The sequence below is a fragment of the Pan troglodytes genome, chromosome 6 (genome assembly GCF_028858775.2).
Source record: "Pan troglodytes isolate AG18354 chromosome 6, NHGRI_mPanTro3-v2.0_pri, whole genome shotgun sequence".
NCBI lineage: Eukaryota > Metazoa > Chordata > Mammalia > Primates > Hominidae > Pan > Pan troglodytes.
Window position 1 is genome coordinate 25,133,330 of NC_072404.2, and position 23,300 is coordinate 25,156,629.

At 36.5% G+C, this 23,300-nt stretch overlaps 3 long non-coding RNA genes across 6 annotated transcripts in view; 2 read left to right on the forward strand and 1 right to left on the reverse strand.

Moving 5' to 3' along the window:
• Positions 1-12,205, reverse strand: part of LOC107975723 (uncharacterized) — a 29,981-nt gene extending 17,776 nt beyond the window's left edge. For all 3 annotated transcript variants that reach the window (XR_010158803.1, XR_008548929.2, XR_008548928.2), the window contains exons 1-2: positions 11,111-12,205; positions 8,468-8,584 (exon numbers count right to left, since the gene is read on the reverse strand). This is a non-coding gene — a long non-coding RNA (uncharacterized LOC107975723). The remainder of the gene's footprint in view (positions 1-8,467; positions 8,585-11,110) is intronic.
• LOC107975722 (uncharacterized) overlaps positions 1-23,300 on the forward strand; it is a 229,454-nt gene that overhangs the window by 146,926 nt on the left and 59,228 nt on the right. The gene's annotated exons all lie outside the window — the stretch shown is intronic.
• Positions 12,287-14,098, forward strand: LOC129144525 (uncharacterized). Its single transcript, XR_008548927.2, has 3 exons — positions 12,287-12,410; positions 13,509-13,654; positions 13,826-14,098. It is a non-coding gene; the product is annotated as an uncharacterized LOC129144525 (long non-coding RNA).

The window sequence follows — 23,300 nt, forward strand, 5'->3', positions numbered from 1 at the left end:
GGCAAAATAAATAACATGGTAATCTGGAATTCTGTTTCATAATATCAAGTGTTTTAAACCTCGAACATATTTGACAGCCTTCCCAAAATCAAACTTCAGTTTCAAAATTGTCTTCCCTGGCACCTGGCTTTTCGCATACTTCAGAGAGCCCGTGAAGCGTCCAGAAAAGAGAGGTAAACAGGATTGACATGTTTAGATACATGAGATTGCCAAAATGATGTTCAATCTTCTTTAGGTATATTTTTGTGAATAATGCTAATATATGTTCCAAAATTGTATGGGATTTATAAAATTCTAATGGCTAAGTATATGCCATCAATAATAATTAGGGTTGTTAAGGTATTGTAGACCACAGAGATAACCAAACTTCTTTGTCAATTGTGTTTCTAACTGTAACTACCCTGGACATTATGCTATTCACAGATAATTGTCGTCTTGTTTTAATCCTTTTCAAAGACGGTTTATAATGAGCTGTAGAACTTTTAACAGGTGCTCTCAAATACAGGCTTCTGATAACTTTAGAGACTGTAACATTGGAATAAAGGAAAATGTATAGGACATAAAGAGCTGAAATGCTCATGAATATCAAGCAAAACAAGAATTAACTAATGGACTGACCTCAGAAAGCTGAAGCAACATTTCTGACTTGCTTAGAATATCGCTGATCCGTGTTTTGTTTTTCAGAGTCAAGGAAACTGATTTTGAACTGATTACAGCCTTAATAATTAAGTAAGGTATATACTAATGTGATCAAAATTTGGAGCACGTTTGTTCTGTCTGCCTCATTCTTCTAGAATTTGGAAAATATCTGTGAGTATTCTTTTTACTTTTTTTTGAGATGGAGTCTTGCTCTGTCGCCCAGGCTGCAGTACAGTGGCGCTATCTCTGCTCACTGTAGCTTCTGCCTCCTGGGTTCCACTGATTCTCCTGCCTCAGCCTCCTGGGTAGCTGGGATTACAAGCGCACGCCGCCATGCCCAGCTAATTTTTGTATTTTTAGTAGAGACAGGGTTTTGCTATGTTGACCAGGTTGGTTTCAAACTCCTGACCTCAGGTGATCTGGCCACCTCCCAAAGTGCTGGGATTACGCGCGTGAGCCACCGCCCCTGGCCTCTGTGAATATTCTTATTCTTATGGCAATATAGTTGTTTGCATCAGTGCGGTAAGAATCCATTTTTGTTTTGCAGCAGGACACGTTGGAGAAAGTGGTTATTTTACCAAGGCTTTGACTGGAAGGGTATGCTTCCGTTTAAGGAGTCAAGCTCGACTCATAGAGCCAATAAAAGCTCATAGGACTGAGTTGTTTAAATAGACTTTAGTCTATTTAACTAGACTAAAGTTAATGGGGAAACTGGCCTCATACCCTTTCCTACACAGTCCTGAACAGGGTTCCTGACTGTCATCAGTAAAGACTGTCACTTTCTAACAGGTCCAGGAGCTCCAAGTTTATCTTGGGGCCTTAGGAGGAGAGGATCACCCAACTCGCTGGTATTTGAGGATGCAAACCCTTGGCTGGGCTGAGCTTTAAAAGGTCTTATCAGTGATTCCTTGTGGAACACATTTCCATCAAAGCCAATCCAAAAGGCTTATGTAGAAATAATTATTCTTGCTCTACTTTATGCAAGTAATGAGGTCAAGTATAAGACTAAAGTCTATTAAACAACTCAGTCCTAGGATCATTTGTTTTTTAACGAAATAGAGGACTGGAGAGAGAGAAATTATGTTTAAAAACTTATATAGTTGTCATTAAATTCTAAACCCACTAGTTGTTTTTAAGTTTTTGCCTGCATTTTAGACTAACCCTGCTTGTTCCTGTGAACCTACCAAGAATCTCTGGCTGCAGCTCAGAAAGAACAAAAGGGATGGATAATGTAGAAATCTGGATTAATATTTTAGTTCTGAGCAGTTATCCTGCAAAGTCTTCCATATGATGGAATAAACAGGGAATAAATGGGATGCCCATCATGCAAAGGTTTCCTTTTTGGGAAAGTAAGACCAAGGGAACTAACCAAAGCCAAGCACCATACACCCAAATCCTAGCAAGCATAACTGTAGCTACCAGTTACCTGGTGTGTCACAAGACATCCTTTCCTCTCCCTTTTTGGAGGAGGACTCAGTTCCACAGTTTCACCTTAGCATTTGGCTTATAAGGAGTTAGCATTTAGCTTATAAGGAGTTAATGCAACCCCCACCCAGAGACATATTTTTGTCCCAGAGGTCAATTCCAGGCTTCCGGTCAAAGCCCTAGAAAGAAAACCGGATCCTAGGAATCCACAGGAAGATGGCAACAGAGGTTAAAAGGCACAGCACAGGTGAGCGTGGTTGAAAGAATTTCGAAAAAATAATTGACCACTGTTGGTTTAGAAAACCCTCCTCCTTAGAGGAGTTTTTGCAAAGGAACTTTTGGAGAAGTAGTTATTCCAGAATGTGGGGAAAGATTCTTCCATTTTGGTGTGTACTTTGTTAACAATTAGACATTTTATCCTAAATATATTAACTTAGAGATTCCATTTACAAAAGAAATCACATGTTTTTGGATCTGATAATAAAGGAAAAATTGACTTGATCATGCTAATAATGACCAAAGTATCTGGCAATTACAACTTTTTGTTTATTATGTACAATATTATCACATATGTGAAAGTCTTAGGAATTATTCAGTTCAACTAGAAAAAATTATGAGGCAAATGAAGAATATAGTCATTTAATGTTAATTATAAATATTAAATGTGGTATTAAACAGGAAGTATTGGGGAAAGTTTTGATTCTCCTGTGCCAATCCTTCTTTCTCCCATTAAGTGTATGTATCCCCTAGTGCATAGTACCGGGCTTCTCTATTAACTCCCATACTTGTATCCCTGAGGAAGTCATCTGTACATACGGTTTACATTTTGTCAATATCCACAAAATCATTTGTTGAGATTTGTATTAGGATTGTGTTGAATGTGTAGATTAAGCTGGGAAGAACTGATATCTTGACAATATTGAGTCTTCCTATCTATGAACATGAAGTATCTCTTTATTTCTTTTTTGATATCTTTTATCAGTGTTTTATAGTTTTCCTCATAGATGTTGAACTTTTTTTTTTTTTTTTTGAGACGGAGTCTCTCTCTCTCTCCCAGTCTGGAGTGCAGCAGCGCGATCTCGGCTCACTGCAAGCTCCGCCTCCCGGGTTCACGCCATTCTCCTGCCTCAGCCTCCAGAGTAGCTGGGACTACAGGCGCCTGCCACCACACCCAGCTAATTTTTTGTATTTTTAGTAGAGATGGGGTTTCACCGTGTTAGCCAGGGTGGTCTCGATCTCCTGACCTCGTGATCCACCCACCTTGGCCTCCCAAAGTGCTGGGATTACAGGCGTGAGCCGCTGTGCCCGGCCGTTTTTTAATATTTTTACCTTAATATTTCATTTTTTAGCTGCTGAAGTAAATGGTAATGTATATTTAATTTTAAAGTTCACTTTTTCATTGCTGGTATATAGGAATGTGATTGACTTTTGTATATTAACTTTGTGTCTTGCAACCTTCTATCATTGTTTATTAACTCCAGGAGGGTTTTTTTTGGTCAGTTATCTCAGGTTTCCTAAATAATCATATCATCTGCAAAAACAGCGTTATTTCTTCCTCCTCGATATGTAATGCTTTTTCTCAGTGGATTATCTATAATTTGCAATATACGTTGAAAACTAATCAAAGTTAACTTTCAAATAACACTATACTGCTTCACAGATAGTGGAAGTATCTTACAACAAAACATTCCTAATTCTTCCCTGTCATCCTGTGTATCATTGCTGTCATTCCTTTCACTATACATAAGAAGATACAAGTATTTATATCTATATGCATACATAATCTAATACATTGTGGCAAATATTTTGAATCAAGTGTTATCTGTTAAATCAATTAATAATGAGAAAAATATAAATTTTAATTTTACCCTTATTACTTCTCTAATGTTCTTCCTTTCTTTCTGTAAATCCACATTTCTGATCTATGTCAGTCTCCCTTTCTCTGAAGAAATTTCTTTTAACATTTCTTTCTGGGCAAGTTACTGGCGACAAATTCCCTCAATTTTTGTTTGCCTGAGAAAGTCTGTTTCTCCTTTACTTTTTAATGATAATTTTTCAAAGTACAGAATACATAAGGTTATTTTCTTTCATCATTTCAAATCAGTCTACTCTCTTATTGTTGGCATGGTTTCTGAGAAGATGTAATTCTTATCTTTCCTACTTGATAAATAAGTTGATTTTTTTTATCTTTGATGGTCTATAGTTTCAGAATGATATGCCTAGGTGCAGTTTTCTTGTCTTTCTTTCTCTTTCTTTCCTTCCCTTCCTTCCCTCCCTTCCTTCCTTCCTTCCCTTAGCCTGCTTGGTGTTCTCCGAGATTTGTGTATTTGTAGTTTGCTGTTTGACCTTAATTTGGGGGACATTCTCACTCATTATTGTTTCACGTATATATTCTGTTCATTTCTCTGTTTCTACTTCTGCTTGTATTTTCATTACACGTATGTTACACCTTTTGTAGTTGTCCCACAGTTCTTAGATATTCTGTTCTTTTTTTTTCAGACATTTTTCTTTTGGCTTTTCAGTTTTGGAGGTTTTTTCTTCAGAGCTCCTCAAGCCTAGACATCTTTTCCCAGCTGTGTGCAGTCTGTAAATAAGCCCACCAAAGGCCAGGTGTGGTGGCTCTTGCCTGTAATCCCAGCACTTTGGGAGGCCAAGGCAGGTGGATCACGAGGTCAGGAAATCCAGACAATCCTGGCTAACACAATGACACCCTGCCTGTAATCCCAGCTACTCGGGAGGCTGAGGCAGGAGAATCGCTTGTACCGGGAGGCAGACGTTGCAGTGAGCCAAGATCATGCCACTGCACTCCAGCCTGGGCGACAGAGTGAGACTCTGTCTCAAAATAAATAAGCAAGCAAGCAAGCAAGCCAATCAAAGGTATTCTCTATTTCTCTTATAGTATTTTTAATCTCTATAAAAGAGATTGTAGAGATTATAATTCTTTTTTATTCTTTCTTGGAATGTCCATCTCTTTGCTTACATTATTCATCAGTTCTTGCTTATTGTCTACTTACTTTTTCTATTAAATCCCTTAGCATATTAATTATAGTTGTTTTAGGTCAGGCACATTGGCTCACATCTGTAAGCTCAGCATTTTGGGAAGCTGAGGCGGATGGATCACTCAAGTCCAGGAGTTCAAAATTAGTCTAGGAAAGAAAGTGAGACCCTGTCTCTACTAAAATTTTAAAAATTTGGGTTTGGTGATGTGTACCTGTGGTCCCAGCTACTTGGGGAGCTAAGACAAGGGGATCCCTTCAGTCCAGGAGGTAAAAGCTGCAATGATCCCTAGTCATGCCTCTACATTCCAGCCTAGATGACAGAGTAAGCCCCTGTCTCAAAAAAAAAATATATAGTTGTTTTAAATTCCCAGTCTGATAATTCCAACTTCTCCTACTGTATCTGACTCTTATTCTGATGCTTGTTCAGTCTCTTCAAACTGTGATTGGCTTTTTAGCATGCTTTGTAATATTTTGTTGAATGGCGAAGAGTATGTAGTGAGTAAAAGGAACTGCAATACACAGGCCTTTAGTACTGTGGTGGTAATGTGTTGGGGCAGGGCAAGTGTTTGTATAGTCCTATGATTATGTCGTAGTCTTTTGATAAACCTGTGAAGCTGGAATATGAACGTCACTGGGGCATCTCAGTCCCCTGACCCTAGATGGGACAGGATGGCTGGAGGGGGTTGGAGTTGGGTTTTTTCCTAACTTACCTAAGGTAGGTTAGGCTCCAGTAAAATAGTTTCTCCTAAGAGATGACTTTTTTTTTTGAAGAACAGAGTGCTCTGGTGTATTTCAAAATGGTTTCTTTTCCTGTATCCCTGCTAGAAGCAAAAGGTATTTTCTCCAGTTTTCACTGTGAGGACTTGGTAGAGCTCCTGGAGGTAAATCTCACGAGAGTGTGAGGTTCTCCATGTCTAGGTTTCCCTGGAATTGAATTTTTAACTCTCAAGAGTTGTTCCCTCTGAGCCTCCAGCAGTTCATCACAGTGCAGGTTTTTCTACCCTGGAACTAATTTCCACGGAAGTTCCTGTTGATGGGTTTCTGCCCTACTAAGTTGTGAGTCTCTGTATCTGCCTGTCTGTGTCTCCAATTTTGGGGTCAGTCATTTGCCCTGTGGTCTCACTTCTCTCATGGGTCTAAGAAGAGTTGTTGGTTTCAGGTCAGCTTTTTACTTGCAGTGGAGCGGCCGCTTCCAAGCTCCCTACATGCCAGACTGGCCACGATTAATTTTAAGACTCTTTTCTCAATTGCTCCCTCACCAGTAGAAGTGGAATTTGCTTTCAAATCAGACAGAATTGATATCAGGTCCTACTACTTTTGCTAGCGTGTTCTTAAATAAGTTAATTGACTTTTTGAGGCTTCAACATCCTCCTTTTAAAATGAAGGATAACAATACTCACCTGAGAATTATTTCTGGGCTGTAACAGACTTTCAGTATTATCATTTAGTGTTAATTCAACTAACGGTTTGGCCCAATGTAAATACGTTTTCTTGCTTATCCCATGCCCTTCGCTCTACGCTGAAAAAAAAAATTCAAATCACTGTATAATTTTTTTCTTGCACTGGTATAGGAATGCCTAAAATTTTTATTTTGTAAAAATAATACTCTATAACCATCATAGTCTTGCTTAATTTTTACAGTGAAAAAGAAAACCAAACAAAACACCCTGCTCTCAATATATGCTTATAGGAATTACATGTTTAGGTAATGATCGCTTTGTAAGTCAATTTATATTATAATCAGGAAAAGTTTTGATGTCTAACTTAAAAGCTCATTCCTTTGTAGTTTGATAAAGATGATATCATATCTTCAGAATGTTAAATGGAACAATTCTATTGAGGCCTAGTTTAGTTTCTGATTGTACTCAGGGTCTATCAATTTTGAAGCTGATTTTTTTTTGTCATCTAATTGACATGTCTCAGGATGGTATTTAAGGAATGCCTGAAAGCAATGCATAAATAAATCTGCCAGATTCTCAGTTCTGAAAGACCTTTTGTAATAAGGCAAGCCATATTATTTTTTTACAGTACGTAATTTGCCTGTTATGTTTCAAAATTAGAGAGCTTAAATTTTATGAATCTCTTGATACTCTTATTATGTCAGCTGAAACAAAAATCCTTTCACACAAAGGTAGTAATAAAAAGATGCTGTTCAATTATAATCATTTCTGCCAATGGTCAAATGACAATTACTAGAAAGGAAAATAATTTAACAAAGTAAAATGATATGGACAAGAACCAGTGGGGATATAATTCTTACTGTAAACTATCCAAAACCTTTTATTGTTTTTTCCTTTGCAAATGCTATTGCTTGCACTCATTCCTATATAGGAATTCCATGTTTTCTCAAAAAAAAAAAAACCTTCAAAAAGGAGTTTATTTGTTCATGAGTTATGTCATTAATATGGACCAGGCACTGTGTAAGGCACCACACTTATGTAAGTGAAGAAATCAAACATGGTAACCTTCAAGATGTGCCAGGTTAGAGTCAATAGAAGACAGAGAAAACACCCAATGTAAAGAGCTTAAATTTTGATTATGCAGAAAAATAACGTGTGATATTTTAGCACCTTCTTTTAAGATTAAAAATAATATTACATATTAAAACATATCCAGATAATAAGTAAGTAGTATGTTTTATATTTCCCTGCCTTGGCCTCCCATTTTCTCATTCTCTCTCAGCTCATCTTTTGTCTGTACTTCTAGATCTCATTTGCCCATTCATTTATCCACAGATAACATATTTTTACTAAATTTTAAGGAGGTGACAGTAATTTTTATAATAAGGGCAGATCTTAATGGAAAAGAACACTAACATCTACCAGATTATAACCTCAGTTTAGAGGCTACACCCTCAGTATATAAAACTTGTCTGCATTTAATAATTAGGATTCATGATCCTTTTGAGTTAGGACTCCAAATTTCTAATTGCTGGGATGTGCATGTTTAACATTGTCTGGTATTTCTTTTTTCTTTCTTTCTTTCTTTTTTTGAGACGGAGTTTTGCTCTTGTTGCACAGGCTGGAGTGCAATGGTGCAAGGCACGATCTAGGCTCACTGCAACCTCGGCTCACTGCAACCTCTGCCTCCTGGGTTCAAGCGATTCTCCTGCCTCAGCCTCCCAAGTAGCTGGGATTATAGGCATGTGCCACCATGCCCAGCTAATTTTTGTATTTTTAGTAGAGACAGGGTTTCTCCATGTTGGTCAGGCTGGTCTCAAACTCCTGACCTCGTGTGATCTGCCCACATTGGCCTTCCAAAGTGCTGGGATTACAGGCGTGAGCCCCCATGACCGGACCCATTGTCTGGTATTTCAATGGCTTTGTTGCATTATGCTACTTTGTAAAGTGTCAGCTGGGCTATGCTGAAGTATACTTTCCCAGAACACCACTTTCTGTGTATACCTGGTTAACATAGGTCACACGAGTTGTAGTTGTTGCTTTCCCTCTGGCCAATCTCCAGACTGCCAGCTGAGGCCTTCCTTGACTATCCAGTCTTCAGCCAACAACTTGAGTAGATCCCTAGCAAACAACAGAGGCAGCTTAGACAACCCACAGTATTATGAGTGAAGAAAGTATTTTTGATTTAAGTCACTAAGTATGAGGTAGTTTTTTATGCAGATGTATATAATAAAGGGGAGAGGAAAAGCCATAAATTGGAATAATACTAGTTGTAATTATTCTGGCAAAAATAGATGAAATCCTTTAGGTCCAGTGTATAAAAATTTTATTTTGCAGGCCAAAATGTAGAGTACTAGATGAAATTTCAAGTGTGATGAAAGTAATTAGTTAAAGGAAATATGGTGGAAAATAGTGTTCTCACAATGTTTCTAAGTTGGCTTGAATATGATGTACTTCAAACTGAAATTTTATTTCAGAGGTGAAGAGTCATACAAACACTATTCTAAAATTTTAAGGCCGGATATGGTGGCTCATTCCTGTAATCCCACCACTTTGGGAGGCCAAGGAGGGCAAATCACTTGAGGTCAGGAGTTCAACACCAGCCTGGCCAACATGGTGAAACCCCATCTCTACTAAAAATACAAAAATTAGCCAGGTGTGGTGGCACGTGCCTGTAGTCCCAGCTTCTTGGGAGGCTGAGGCAGGAGAATCTCTTGAACCCAAGAGGCCGAGGTAGCAGTGAGCTGAGATCATGCCACTGCACTCCAGCCTGGGTGAGAGAGTAAGACTTCGTCTCAAAAAAACCATAAAAATAAAAATAAAAAAATAAAAATGTTACAAGATGTTATACATGGAGGATTGGTTCCTCAACCCCCTCATGTATACCAAAATCCACACATACTCAGGCTCTGCAGTCAGCTCTGCATAGCACATGAATAGGAAAGGTCAGCCCTCCATGTAGGTAGGCTGTATCCTTCAAATGTTGTATTTTCATGTATAACGTTTGGTTGAAAAAAAATCTGTGTATAAGTGGACACATGCAGTGCAAACCCCTGCTGTTCAAGGGTTGACTGTAATTCAGTTTTAAAGGTCTTTAGGTATTTATTCATCATAATAAATACTTTTTAAATTATTTGTTTTATGTAACATGGAATTGGATAGAATCTATTCAATCGGAATATCTCGTGAAACATTTTATACCACTTAAATGGCATATCCCATAGTTCTTTTGTGTTGAACATTTACCTGACTTATATTTCTTTTGATTTTCTTCTATTTTTCATTTAAAATCCTTGTTCCGTATAGACCTGTGCTTTTCATAGCATGTAACACTGACCATCTGTATCAGAAACAACTAGACTGTTTGAAATGCAGATGTTTGGATCTACCTTAGAGCTTCTGAAACAGAGGCTAGGGATGTGTTTGGAAATTTTCTTCCTTAGCAAGTGTTCATATAAATTCTAGAGTTTAAGAATTTTTGCTATAGACCTGGCACAGTACTAGGTACTGAAAAACTGTTTTTTAAAATGAATGATAAATTTAGCTGAAACTCCAATTTTAATATAAAATTTGTCTAAAGAATTTATGTAGCAATAGTTCATGCCAACATTCCCAAATAAATCAATCTCTTAAAGTTTGTTACATTGAATGGATATTTTTTCAAGTAAATAGTTGAATACAATGGAACAATTATGTTTTTATTTGTATAGCTAATTTTAAAAAAATTACTGGATAATTTTCCTCTAACTATTTAGTATAACACTGCGTAGATAAAGCGTGGTTTAATATGTAGTTACCATTGCAATACCACAAGTTACCCACCAAGCTGGGTCTATGATAACTAGGAAACCACCTCTAACTGTCAAGTAAGAATTAAAATGAGGAAAGCAGAAGGTCCTGGCCAAATGAAAAGGATTTTGGAGATTGATATTGAAGTTCTTAAACTTGTATCTGTATGGCAGATGTGTGTACAGACTCCATATAAAACTGAAATTAATAATAACTTAAATCTAAGTACTTAGCAATTTTGCATAAGCCCATCTCTATTTTTAAAACAAAATGATGAAACAAGTTTTAAGGCAGACGTCATCATTATGTTAATACCTTGAGGGAGGAATTGGAAGCAGCAATAAATAAACTCTGCATAGATGTTAGTTTAAAAATGCATTTAGGTGGAAATGATCTAAAGAACATCTGAGGAGCATGATTAAAATGGAGTCTTGTGTGGTCTGGAAGAAATAAAATGCTCAACAGAGCTTAGCCATTCCTCAAGGGTGAGTCCTTGACTTTATAAATATTTCATTAATTCTGCCCCAACATAGTAGCAAACTATAGTGTGAACTAAACTCTAAGAATCAAGAATAGAAGAATGTTACTTGTAGCTTAGAGAAACAGCAATACCCCTTCCTACTGTGTCTGTACTCTGCTTTGCATATTCATAGTTGCTTCTGTTATCCACTCAAGAGAGTAAAATTACCAAGGCTTTCCTTTTATATGTATTTGATCCCAATTCAAAAATTAAAAATGAGAAAAATTCCTTACACCTTTTCAAATCAACTAAAACAGTATTTTCTAGCAACAAAGACCAGTGACAACCATAATTTCAGGAACAGGTACACAATTGGAAGGAGAGGAGGCTGAGGTTACCTTTCTGTTGCCTTGAGGTTACCTTGAAGTTACCTATAGCCGTACCAAGGAGAAATTCCCAAACGAATCCAAACTAAGCAGATGTCTTTTTTTCTGTTGAGAACATGTTTCTTAGTCATGAAGCTTCCATTGAGTGTGTGTCATCCAGAGTAGAAACATGTTTTCCAGTCTGGTTTGTAGATTTCTCAGAGCCCCTTTTGATCCTTTTAATTTTATTAACTGAAGTGGAAACCTCTTGACATCAGAATTTTTGCAAAGTTTATTCCATATTATAGCTCTTGAAGACCTTTAACTGCCTAGCAGTTGATCCAGATTGTCACCTAATGAATAAGAAAATCTTCCAAAGTTCCTAGCATTTGAAGCCATTAGTTGCCATAAACTCAGAAATGATTATATTATCCTTGCAAAAACAAATTAAAACCTTAGGTTTATTCTACTATTTTTCCATTATAAATAGGGGCTTTCCAGCATCACTAAAGAAGTACACTTGCCAAAAATGTTAAATCTGTCATTTTTTTGGACCAGTTTACAGAAAATACAAGGTATAGAGGAACAAGTCAAACAACAGAATAAGCAACCAATTAAAAAAGAAAACAACAACAACAACAACAGAAAATGAGACCACCTACAAGTCCCAGTCTTTTCAATAAGCTGATATATTGAATAAAAGACAAGTTGAGGAAGGGAAACTTTAGCAAATTAAAAAAGATTTTAGAGACAGAACAACCAGATGAAATATATAGTCCTTGATTGAATCCTGGTTTGAATGAACTAGCTGTAAGACATAACTCTGGAGCCATTGCAGAAATTTAAATATGTACTGGATATTAGACAATAAAGATGTTCCCCTTTATCCTTGGTTTTGCTTTCTGAAGTTTCAGTTACTAGCCATCAACTATTGTCCAAAAACATTAAATGAAAAATTCGAGAAATAAACTATTCATGTTTTAAGTTGCATGCCATTGTGAGTAGCTTGATGAAATCTTGTGGCGTCTCACTTTGTCCTGCTCTGGACATGAATCACCCCTTCCTCCAGAAAATCCATGCCCTCTATGCCACATGCCCCTGAGTCACTTACAAGTCCTCTCAGTTATTGATCAACTGTTACAGTATCTCAGTGCTTGTGTTCAATAATGCTTATGTTACTTCATAATGGCTCCAAAGTACAAGAGTAGTGATGCTGGCAATCTGGATATGCCAAAGAGAAGCCATAAAATGCTTCCTTTAAGTCAAAATGTGAAAGTTTTGCACTGATTAAGAAGAGAAAAAACATCATATGCTGAGGATGCTAAGTTCTAAGGTAAGAATTAACTTTCTATCTGTGAAATTGTGCAGAAGGAGAAATTCATGCTAGTTTTGCTGTTGTACCTCAGACTCCAAAGGCGAAGCCACAGTGCTTGATCAGTGCTTAGTTAAGATGGAAAAGGTATTACATTTGTGGGTAGAAGACATGAATAGAAATGATGTTTGATTGATGGCAGTGTGTTGAGCCAGAAAGCATCGATCCTATATAAAGGAAGACTTTAGCAATGGGATCTCCTGAAACAAGTGACACGGAGCGATTTATTTCACATAAGGGGTGGTTACTAAGATTCAGGAACACAGAAGGTCAGTAGTAGCCTAACACTATATCACTACATCACTTACCTCACTTCATATCATCGGATGAGCATTGTATCATCTCACATCATCACAAGAAGCAGTGTAAGTACAGTACAATAAGATATTTTGAGAGAGGGAGAGAGGGCACATTCCCATAACTTATTACAATATATTGTTCTAATTCTGTTTTGTTAATTGTTGTTAATCCTTACTGTGTCTAATTTATACATTAAACATAAGTATGTATGTACTTATAGGAAAACACATAGTATATATGGGGTTTGCTACCTTCTTTGGTTTCAGGCATCCACTGGAGGTCTTAGAACATCTCTCCTATGGGTAAGGGAGGACTATATTTAAAAATTATTATTTTGTCATGTTTGATAAAGATGTTGTGATAATTAAGTTTATGTCTCGACTGGGCTAAGGGATAGCTGATAAAACATACTGTTTCTGTGAGGGTAATTCCAGAAGATATTAGGATTTGAATGTGTAAACTAAGTGAGGAAGATCACCCTTACCAATGGAGGTGGCCGTCACTCAATTCCTTGAGGGCTTGAATAGAACAAAAAGGTGGAGAAAGGTCAAATTTGCTCTATCTGCTTGAGCTTTGCCATCCGTCTTCTCCTGTCCTTGGACATTAGTTCTCTTGGTTCTCAGGCCCCTTTGAACTCCATTTCTCAGGCCTTTGGACTCTGTCTGGGTGCATTAGTCTATTCTCACATTGCTATAAAGAATTACCTGAGACTGAGTAATTTATAAAGAAAAGAGGCTTAATTGGCTCTTGGTTTCACAGGCTGTATGGGAAGCATGGCTGGGGAGGCCTCATGAAACTTATAATCATGGTGCAAGGTGAAGAGGAAGGAGACATGCTTTACAAGGCCACAGCAGGAGGAAGACAGTGAAGGGGGCGGTGCTACATACTACAAACAACCAGATCTTGTAAGAACTCACTGTCACGAGAACAGCAAAGGGGAATTCTGCCCCATGATTCAATCACTTCCCACCAGGCCCCTCCTCCAACATTGGGGATTACAATTCAACATGAGATTTGGGTGGGGACACCAAACTATATTACTGGGACTTAACACTATTGGCTCACCTGCTTCTCAGGCCTTGGGGATTGAATGGAACTTCACCACTGACTTTCCTGGGCCTCCAGCTTGTAGATACCAGATTGTGGAACTTCTCAGCCTTCATAATAGTGAGCCAGTTTCTCACAATCAGTCTTTTTCTGTGTATGTATATATATCCCATTGTCCTGGTTTCTCTGGAGAATTCCAATCTATACAAGTGTCACAGTCATATAGAAACATAGCTTACTTTCTAAATATATGTACCTTAATATTTAAAGATAAAATGTCATGATAAATGTAATTAAAACATGTAAGCAAAAAATATCAATTTGATTGATGAAGCAAATATGGCATAGTATTTATTAATTAAATCTCAGTTTTAATTATATGGTTTCATTTTACTATTTCATATCTAATTTTTTGAAAATGATAGTAAAATTAAAAAAGACATACATAACCTTTCATAGTGCATTAATTATTTAGAATTTTTTGAATGAGAATAGGCCTTTTATATAATCTAGAAAGTATGAGTTTTAGTAGCAAAGGATGTTTACGTTAATATTTAGAGATCCGCATTCAGGTAAAATCATGGATAAGAGTCTAGTCCAATTGCTTTTCACTCTCAAACCAGGATTTAGTCAAGGACTTTTCAATCCTATTTAAAATAAGAACAATAATCCTTGTCACCCTCCCATGTCAAAGGGGTGTTATAATGATGAATGAGCTCCAGGAATAGATTTAGCCTGCTGATATATTTGTAACCCATATGGCTACATCACCCTTTGACTTTTCTAAGAGGAATGGAAAATCGCTACATTTGGTATGCCACAAATTAAATTTCTGTCAAGTTTGGCTTTAAAAACCACTCTTCTAGCAACTCAGGTTTTCATAAGCTGGCAAAGAATCTTCATAGGATCCCAAGGAGGTAACTAATGTTGTAACACTAGTAGTGAATGATTTTGTGTAAACTGAAATAAAACATTGTTGGCATTTGAAAAAGAACTACTTTTTCTTTTTAAAAATAGCTTCATTAAAGTATAATTGACATAAAATCCTATATATATTTAATGTATGCAATTTGATAAGTTTGGGCACATGCATACACCCATGAAGCCATCACCATAATCAAGCTGGTAAACAGTTCCATCACCTCCAAAAGTACACTTATCCCCCCTTTCAGAAAAAAAAAATATATATATTTTTGAGACAGTGTTTCACTCTTGTTGCCCAGGCTGGAGTGCAATGGCACAATATCAGCTCACTGCAACCTCTGCCTCCCCAGTTCAAGTGATTGTCCTGCCTCAGCCTCCTGAGTAGCTGGGATTATAGGCATGTGTGACCACACCCGGCTAATTTTGTATTTTTAGTAGAGACAGGGTTTCTCCATGTTGGTCAGGTTGGTCTCAAACTCCCAACCTCAGGTAATCCACCCACCTCGGCCTCCCAAGGTGCTGGGATTACAGGCATGAGCCACCTCACCCAGCCATTTTTTTTTATTGGATCAGCTTTAAAAATTATTTGGCAGTGCTATGCACCCTACGTAAGTACCGAAACAACCAGAGATATTTAGTAGAGGGTCAATATTTTTAGTGCTGATTACATCACAGCAGTAATAAGTTAATAAATAAAGTTGTACAGAAAATTATTACTTAGTCGTAAAATTCCTTAACTCCTAATATCAAAAAGTATTTATTAAGTACTTTATATGTGTATAAATGTAGTGAAGATTAATCCAGTACATTTGCGTTAGAAACATAATTACACTGTAATCTAGTAGAGGATTTTTTTTAAGTTGTTCAATCCAGTTTAGATAATATTTATCATAAATCTTTATCCCCCATGTCAGGTGGCATTTTCATAATAGCCTGTTTAGGAAAATTCGCTATTTTTCTTTTGGAATTAATGTCTGTGGCTAATCTTAGAGAAAATTCTTGGCTTTCTTTTCATTCAAAGAGAAAAATAGCCTGGGTATTTATTTATACTTGATTCCATGAGCTGAGATTACACGGAGTGTACCCTAGGTACAGGGTTTGAAAATTAAAGGTAGAGATATCCTAAGTAGAAATGAACTTGGAACTGAAGAGTATCCTAAACATCCAAACAAAATGATAGAGTAAGAGAAATTAAATTTTATTCTACTCAAAAATGAGAGGTTTTCAACAGAGGTCAGATTGAGAACAATGATTAAGAAACAAAAGCAGAAGAGACAAGGGCTTTGTAAACTCCTCCTCACTCCGTCGGGGAGGGTGCTGTTTTGGGACTAAGGCTGTGCAGATGTCACTAGAGCTGAGCGCTATGTGTTAGTTGAGCTGAAATACAGTGTAATGGATAAATTTCTTGTACTTAGAATGTCCTGACAGCAACCCACTTGTAAAAGAGGACCTCATATAAGGAATGTCCACCTAGGAAAACAGTATGTACCAATCAGGAAGCCTCTGGGTTCTGTGAAGAAAATATTTGGTAATTAATCATGCCTTGCAACAGGGTGAGAAGCTTTATTGAATGGTGGATCTCTGAATTGATATAATCTCAATGCTTACAGTCTTACTTTAGAAACTAAAGAAGTTTAAAAGGCCAAATTGAATAGTATTTGGCATGCAACAACAAAGTCAGCAATTGCTAAGTAGTGTGATCAATGCTTCCACTCCACAATTTCAGAAAAAGAATAATCATAGCATACACAGAATTGACAATAATCATAGCCATAATAACTTCTATTTGGTTTATCTATCTGATATAAGGTAAGTAGAGATTTGGTTATGTTATAGTGCTTCTAGTTGTGACAGCATAACACAGATCAAAGAAATTTTTTATAAAATTCATTGAATATTAAATATTATTAGGGTTTGATAGTGATCACCAATTTCATGTGTTGAAAACTTAATCCCCAATGTGGCAGTATTGAAAGTGGGGCCTTTATGAGGTGATTGGATTATAAAGTCTCCACTCTCGTGAATGGATTCATCCATTCATGGATTAATGGAATAGTGGGTGTTCATGGTAGTGAAATTGGTGTCTTTTTTTTTTTTTTTTTTGAGACGGAGTCTTGCTCTGTCGCCCAAGTTGAAGTGCAGTGGCGCGATCTCCGCTCACTGCAAGCTCCGCCTCCTGGGTTCACACCATTCTCCTGCCTCAGCCTCCCAAGTAGCTGGGACTGCGGGCGCCTGCCACCACGCCCGGCTAATTTTTTGTATTTTTAGTAGAGATGGGGTTTCACCGTGTTAGCCAGGATGGTCTCGATCTCCTGACGTCGTGATCTGCCCGGCTTGGCCTCCCAAAGTGTGAAAGTGGTGTCTTTGTAAACAGAGAAGGAAAGACCTAATCATGCATTCTGGCATACTCAAGACGCCTTGCCACGCGGTACTCTGTGCCACTTCAGGACTCTTCAGAGATTCCCCACCAGCCAGAAGCCTCTCACTAGATGTGATCCCTCCACCTTGGACTTCTCAGCCTTTATGAATATAAGAAATACATTTATTTTCTTTACAAATTATCCAAGTTCAGGTATTCTGTTATAAACAGAAAACAGACTAAAACAAACATTTACTAATGGGTGGAAACAACATATCAGCAAACATCCCTAAATGATAATAATATTTTCATTGCATTTACAACAATGCTTACATTTGCATGTATAACTTAGGAACACATTCAGATGAAAGTCAGAAATCCTGACTTAAGGTGACTTAAAAGAGAATTTATGCTTACATTTTTTTCATGTAGCAATTATATCTGAAAATAAGAGCTGTGATACATGAAAAAATGCTCATCATCACTGGCCATCAGAGAAATGCAAATCAAAACCACAATGAGATACCATCTCACACCAGTTAGAATGGCGATCATTAAAAATTCAGGAAACAACAGGTGCTGGAGAGGATGTGGAGAAATAGGAACACCTTTACACTGTTGGTGGGACCGTAAACTAGTTCAACCATTGTGGAAGACTGTGGCGATTCCTCAAGGATCTAGAACTACAAATACCATTTGACCCAGCCATCCCATTACTGGGTATACACCCAAAGGATTATAAATCATGCTGCTATAAAGACACATGCACACTTGTGTTTTTTGTGGCACTATTCACAATAGCAAAGACTTGGAACCAACCCAAATGTCCAACAATGATAGACTGGATTAAGAAAATGTGGCACATATACACCATGGAATACTATGCAGCCTTAAAAAAGGATGAGTTCATGTCCTTTGTTGGGACATGGATGAAGTTGGAAACCATCATTCTGAGCAAACTATCACAAGGACAGAAAACCAAACACTGCATGTTCTTACTCATAGGTGGGAATTGAACAGTGAGAACACTTGGACACAGGGTGGGGAACATCACACACTGGGGCCTGTCATGGGGTTGGGGGAAGGGGGAGGGATAGCATTATGAGATGTACCTAATGTAAATGACAAGTCAATGGGTGCAGCACACCAACCTGGCACATGTATACCTCTGTAACAAACCTGCACGTTGTGCACATGTACCCTAGAGCTTAAAGTATAATAACAACAATAATAGTAAATAATTCTGGTAAAAAAAAAAATAAGAGCTGTGATAATGGTTACTATGTGCAACGACATCAGGAGAGGTATCTCCACAATTTTCTTGGTCTTTTCCTTATGATGGCAAGATGGCTGCTCCAACTCTAGAAATCATGACCGTATTTAGAATATAAAAAAGGAGAGACATGTTGCCCCAAACATACCCATCTCCTTTAGTAGGCAAGCTAAAGATTTCCAAGAAATATCCCTACCGAACTTTTCCTTATGTTGGTGAGCTAGAACTGAGTCACATGATAGTTGTAGCTGTAAGAAAAGAAATATTTTGTATCTGACAATAGGAAGCAGGATTATCATGCTTAGTTTGGATTAATCATAATTCATTGCTACGGGCTTCGTATATTACTGCTCTGAATATAACCAAATTTCTGGTATCAAGGAAGGGCAGAGAAAACGGAGATATTGCTGAATAGGTAAGAGAATGCCATGGTTTCCTCAAATATCCGCTATATGTAGAAGGTCATTTTATGTTTATTCAACACAAAATCTTAGGCATATATGCCAAGCATGGTAGTACGTAATCTGTTAGGTAGCTAAAATATATGCAAAATAATGTTAGAGATAAAATACATTTTAAAAGTACTGGTTTACATAGCCTAGAGAATTAAAACGTTAAGACTTTATTTGAATATTTTTAAATTTTGTTTTACTGTAACTTCTGGGATACAAGTGCAGAACGTGTAGGTTTGTTCCATAGGTATATGTGTGCCATGGTGGTTTGCTGCACCCATCAACCTGTCATCTAGGTTTTAAGCCCCGCATGCATTAGTTATTTGTCCTAATGCTCTCCCTCCCCTCACCCCTATCCCCCTCCCCTGCCCCGACTGTCATGGTGTGTGTTGTTCCCCTCCCTCTGTCCATGTGTTCTCATTGTTCATCTCCTTCTTATGAGTGAGAACGTGCAGTGTTTGGTTTTCTATTTGAACGTTTTTATGTTTGTGTTTATATAACTCTTGTGCTATGTAAAGGAAAATATCTAAAAACTATAAAACAACCATCGAATTAATATGATCAGAAAACCAATAAGTACAATAAAAACAACAATGGCATAGTAGTTAAAATATACAAAATTCTGTAATATCCACCACTAGTGAGTGGTATGACTTTGGACAACTTCTGTTTCGTGCCTGGTGTTTGGTTTCTTATTGATAAGTTGTATCTCTGGAGTTCTAATTAACTCACTCTGAAACTCATGATGCTAATTAAATAGATATAAGGCCTGACCTAGATTTGATTATCATATATGATTCTGTTGTTTAAAATTAAAAGATGATTAAACATATTCTTTTATGGCTTAAATAAAAAATTATATGTTAAAGTTACTATTGAACTGAATTCAATAAATTATAATTGAACTTAATAAGCCACATTAAACTTATTTTGTACTTCAAAAATATTTTTAGTGTTGCTTATTATGAACACTCAACTCTATAGAAGAAATTCTCTATATATTAAACTGAGACTTGCCAAATATTTAGTTGTTTTCATGTCTTAAAATATACCTATTGTGAAAACATAAAACAAGAACAAGATAAATATTATAAATTTAATTTATTTAGCATATCACACAATTATAAAATGATTATAGTTTTCCAAAACTAGAAATATTACACCTAAATTTTAATAATTTTCTTGTAGTTGTACTATGTTTTCAAAAAATATAGCAGATTTTGTGAAATTATCCATTAGTATTTTTTATACTTTTCTTACACTTAGGATTCAAAAATGTAGTATATGAGTCACTCTACGTTTGTTACATTAATTAATTATGGCTAGGAAATATTTTGTTGCATTTCTAGAAGATATTTTTTCTCCCTGCACTCTCTGCCTGTTATCTGCATTGTGTGTATATAGTAGTTACATTTGAAAACCCATTTATAGTACGGTTTATAGTTGAAAATGTTCTTGTAGTTTAGCAACATTGGCATTATTTTCTAATGTCAAAAATATAAATAATGAATAAGGTGGAAGGAGTTGAATGAGAAGGCAACTTTAAAGTTCAGGGGTAAAAAAAATTATGTCTAATTTTATAAGTACAAGCATTGTGGCTTGTTCAATCAGTGCACTCAAATGTATTTCCTGAAATTTTTAAGTTGTGCTTAATCAAATGGCTGTGGAAATAGCCCTTGAGCAAAACTATATGCAGCTTTCAAAATTAAGTCCTTAAAGCTATAGAGTCTAACAAGTAACCTTTAGTCAGCAAAGTTAGGAAATATTTGACACCTGGGAATTTTCTTTTGGCATTATTAGGGTTACAGGTATAGTCAAAATATTCATGTCAGAAAGATTTTTCAATGAAAATTCCAGATGTTTGACAAATGTGTTGCCTTCTAATCCTCTTCAGACATATGCTATACGTCCATTCTTCCCAAGAATTTCTCTTAAAAAAATACGTTAGCGTCAATAACTACCTTGACCTAACAAATGATGGATAGAGATCATTTAGAATTTTCAGAAATAAAGAAATGTTGAACAGTATACCTATAACTGACAATTTTGGAAATACTATTTTCATCTCTTCTTAGTGGCATGTTGCTGTGGATATTTGTTATTCTTTTGTCTGCCTGGCACCTATCTTTCAAATATTTCTCATCTTTGAGTTTTGGTAAGATGCAATGCCTCTCACCAAATGTCTGATACTTGATTTCTCAGATGTCATGCTAGGTAGGGTGTAGACCAATGACTTAGACTTCAACTTTTCTGACTCACTTGGCACAGACATCAAATCAGGAGTTGGTGATGCAAGGAGCACCAGAACTCCTTTCTGTTGGAGGTTGCAGAAAGATTCAGTTCCTAGCGAGTCAATGTCTGTACTGCTAATGGTGGCATCTAAAATCTAGTACTTTCCATTATTAGTAATGCAAGCTGCCTTACGCCATCCTAAGAGGTGACTTAGTCAGGTCTTCACTAGACAGTTCTGAAATATAATTTTGAGAGTTATTCCTGGTTTTATAACTCTGACACTTGTTTGTTAGTCCACTTGGTGCTTGTGGGTGGCCATGAGAATGTTTCTCACAGACCTCCAACTATTAAAAGATTAATTGAGCAAGGGTATAGCTGATATGCTCTGAATTCATTACTGAATTTGTCCTTGCTTTCCAAAAAGGCTGCATCGAATCAGTGACTGAACTCAGCAACAGTGGGCCGTCTGTTGGCCCAAGCTTTCTTTAGCCTGTATTCAGAATCCCCCATTTGATCTTTCCCCTTCTCTCCTTCACAGGCATGGAATTGCTGCAAGGTCTGATGGCTCTTCAAGCTGACCCAGATCCCTTGCTATTTTATTTAAAGGGATATTTTCCCTAATGAAATACTTGAACTTTTAATTCTGTCCTGGTGTCTCCTTCTTGGAGGACAGAAACTAGCACAGAGATCCTGTGATTGAACACACATTTTTTAAACACATTTCTTTTCTGCTTAAGTAAGCCAGTGTTGGGTTTTGCTACTTTCAGAGCATTGAGGGATATATATGCATTGTAGGACCCTTAAAAAAATGATGTTAATTACTTCTGAGTATGACTGTAGTCACCCCTCCTTGCCCCGACATTTTATTTTAATCAGGCATATATTAACATATCGGTGAAATAATATTCACTTAAAAGTATCCAAATAAAGACCAAAAATTATACAAATGTTCTGGTCTGTTTTAAATGTAAAGTACAATGTACAAAAATTTACCAAGTCCCTTTCTACAAAAAGCGTTTCTTGGATGAGAACACATTACTTACTTATTGAACAGTTAAAGTTCTTCTTTAAGGATAACTTATCATGGAACAATATGTAATGTAGACAGTGTATGTAAATGGAATATTTGAATAGAAAAAGTCATAACAGTAAGGTACAGTGTGCTTTTGTTTCTTTTTATTGAGGTGTTATTGTACATAACAAAATGAGCAGACTTAGTATAAAGTTTGAAGAGTTTTGACAAGTGAATGCATCTTTGTGACCAATTAAACATGTAAGACTTTTCCATTACACTAAGTTCCCAGAGACACTTTCCAATTTATCTACATTTCCCCAGGGTAACTTGTGATTTCCATTGCTATAGTTGATATAGAGTTGTCTAGAATAGTCTGCAGACTGAAAAATTTATACAAATGAAATCAAACGGCACATCTTCTTTTGTGTCTGACTGCTTGAGGTCAACAAAATGTCATTGATAGTCAGCCATAGTGTTGCATATATCAGCAGTTTAATCTTTTTATTCCTGAGTAATATTCAATTTTATGAATACACCAATTTGTTTAGCCACTTTCCTTTTACAGAAATTTGGATAGTTTTCAGTTTTTGTAGATTATGATTAAAACTACTGTGAACATTCTTGTAGAAGCAATTTTGTGGACATGTTTTCATTTTTCTTGGGTAATTACATAGGGATATGTCTTATGATAGATGAATTACTGTGACTTGGGATAAATGTGGGTTCAACTTTGTATTAGAAATGTATGAATTATTTTCCAATGTGATTGGACAGTTTTCTGTCTACACCAGTAATGTATAAGAATTGTAGTTGCTCCACATCTATTTTTTCCCTTTGGGCCTCTGTTCTGTGTTTTAAATTTCTATGTATTCTAAATGTATTCCATCCTATCTCTTTTATTATCTTTTTAGCTATCTTTCTTTATATTGTTTTATAGTGGTTATTGCAGGAGTTGCAGTATACATTCCTATCTTATTACGGCCTGTCTTACGGCCTATCTTATTACGGCCTGTACCCCTTTGTGTACAAGGTAAGAATCTTATAGCATTATAATAATTATATATTTTACTGTCTTGCTATTATTTTTATATATGTTAATTCTTCATTTGTTATAAACTTCATAACATATGGCTATTATTTTTGCATCTTAATTTTCATCTGGTTTCAGATTGCCTTAATCTTTAGGCAAAAATGCTCTTGGCTTGTATAATACAAATATTTTTGCCTCTCCTTTATTAAAAAAAAACCA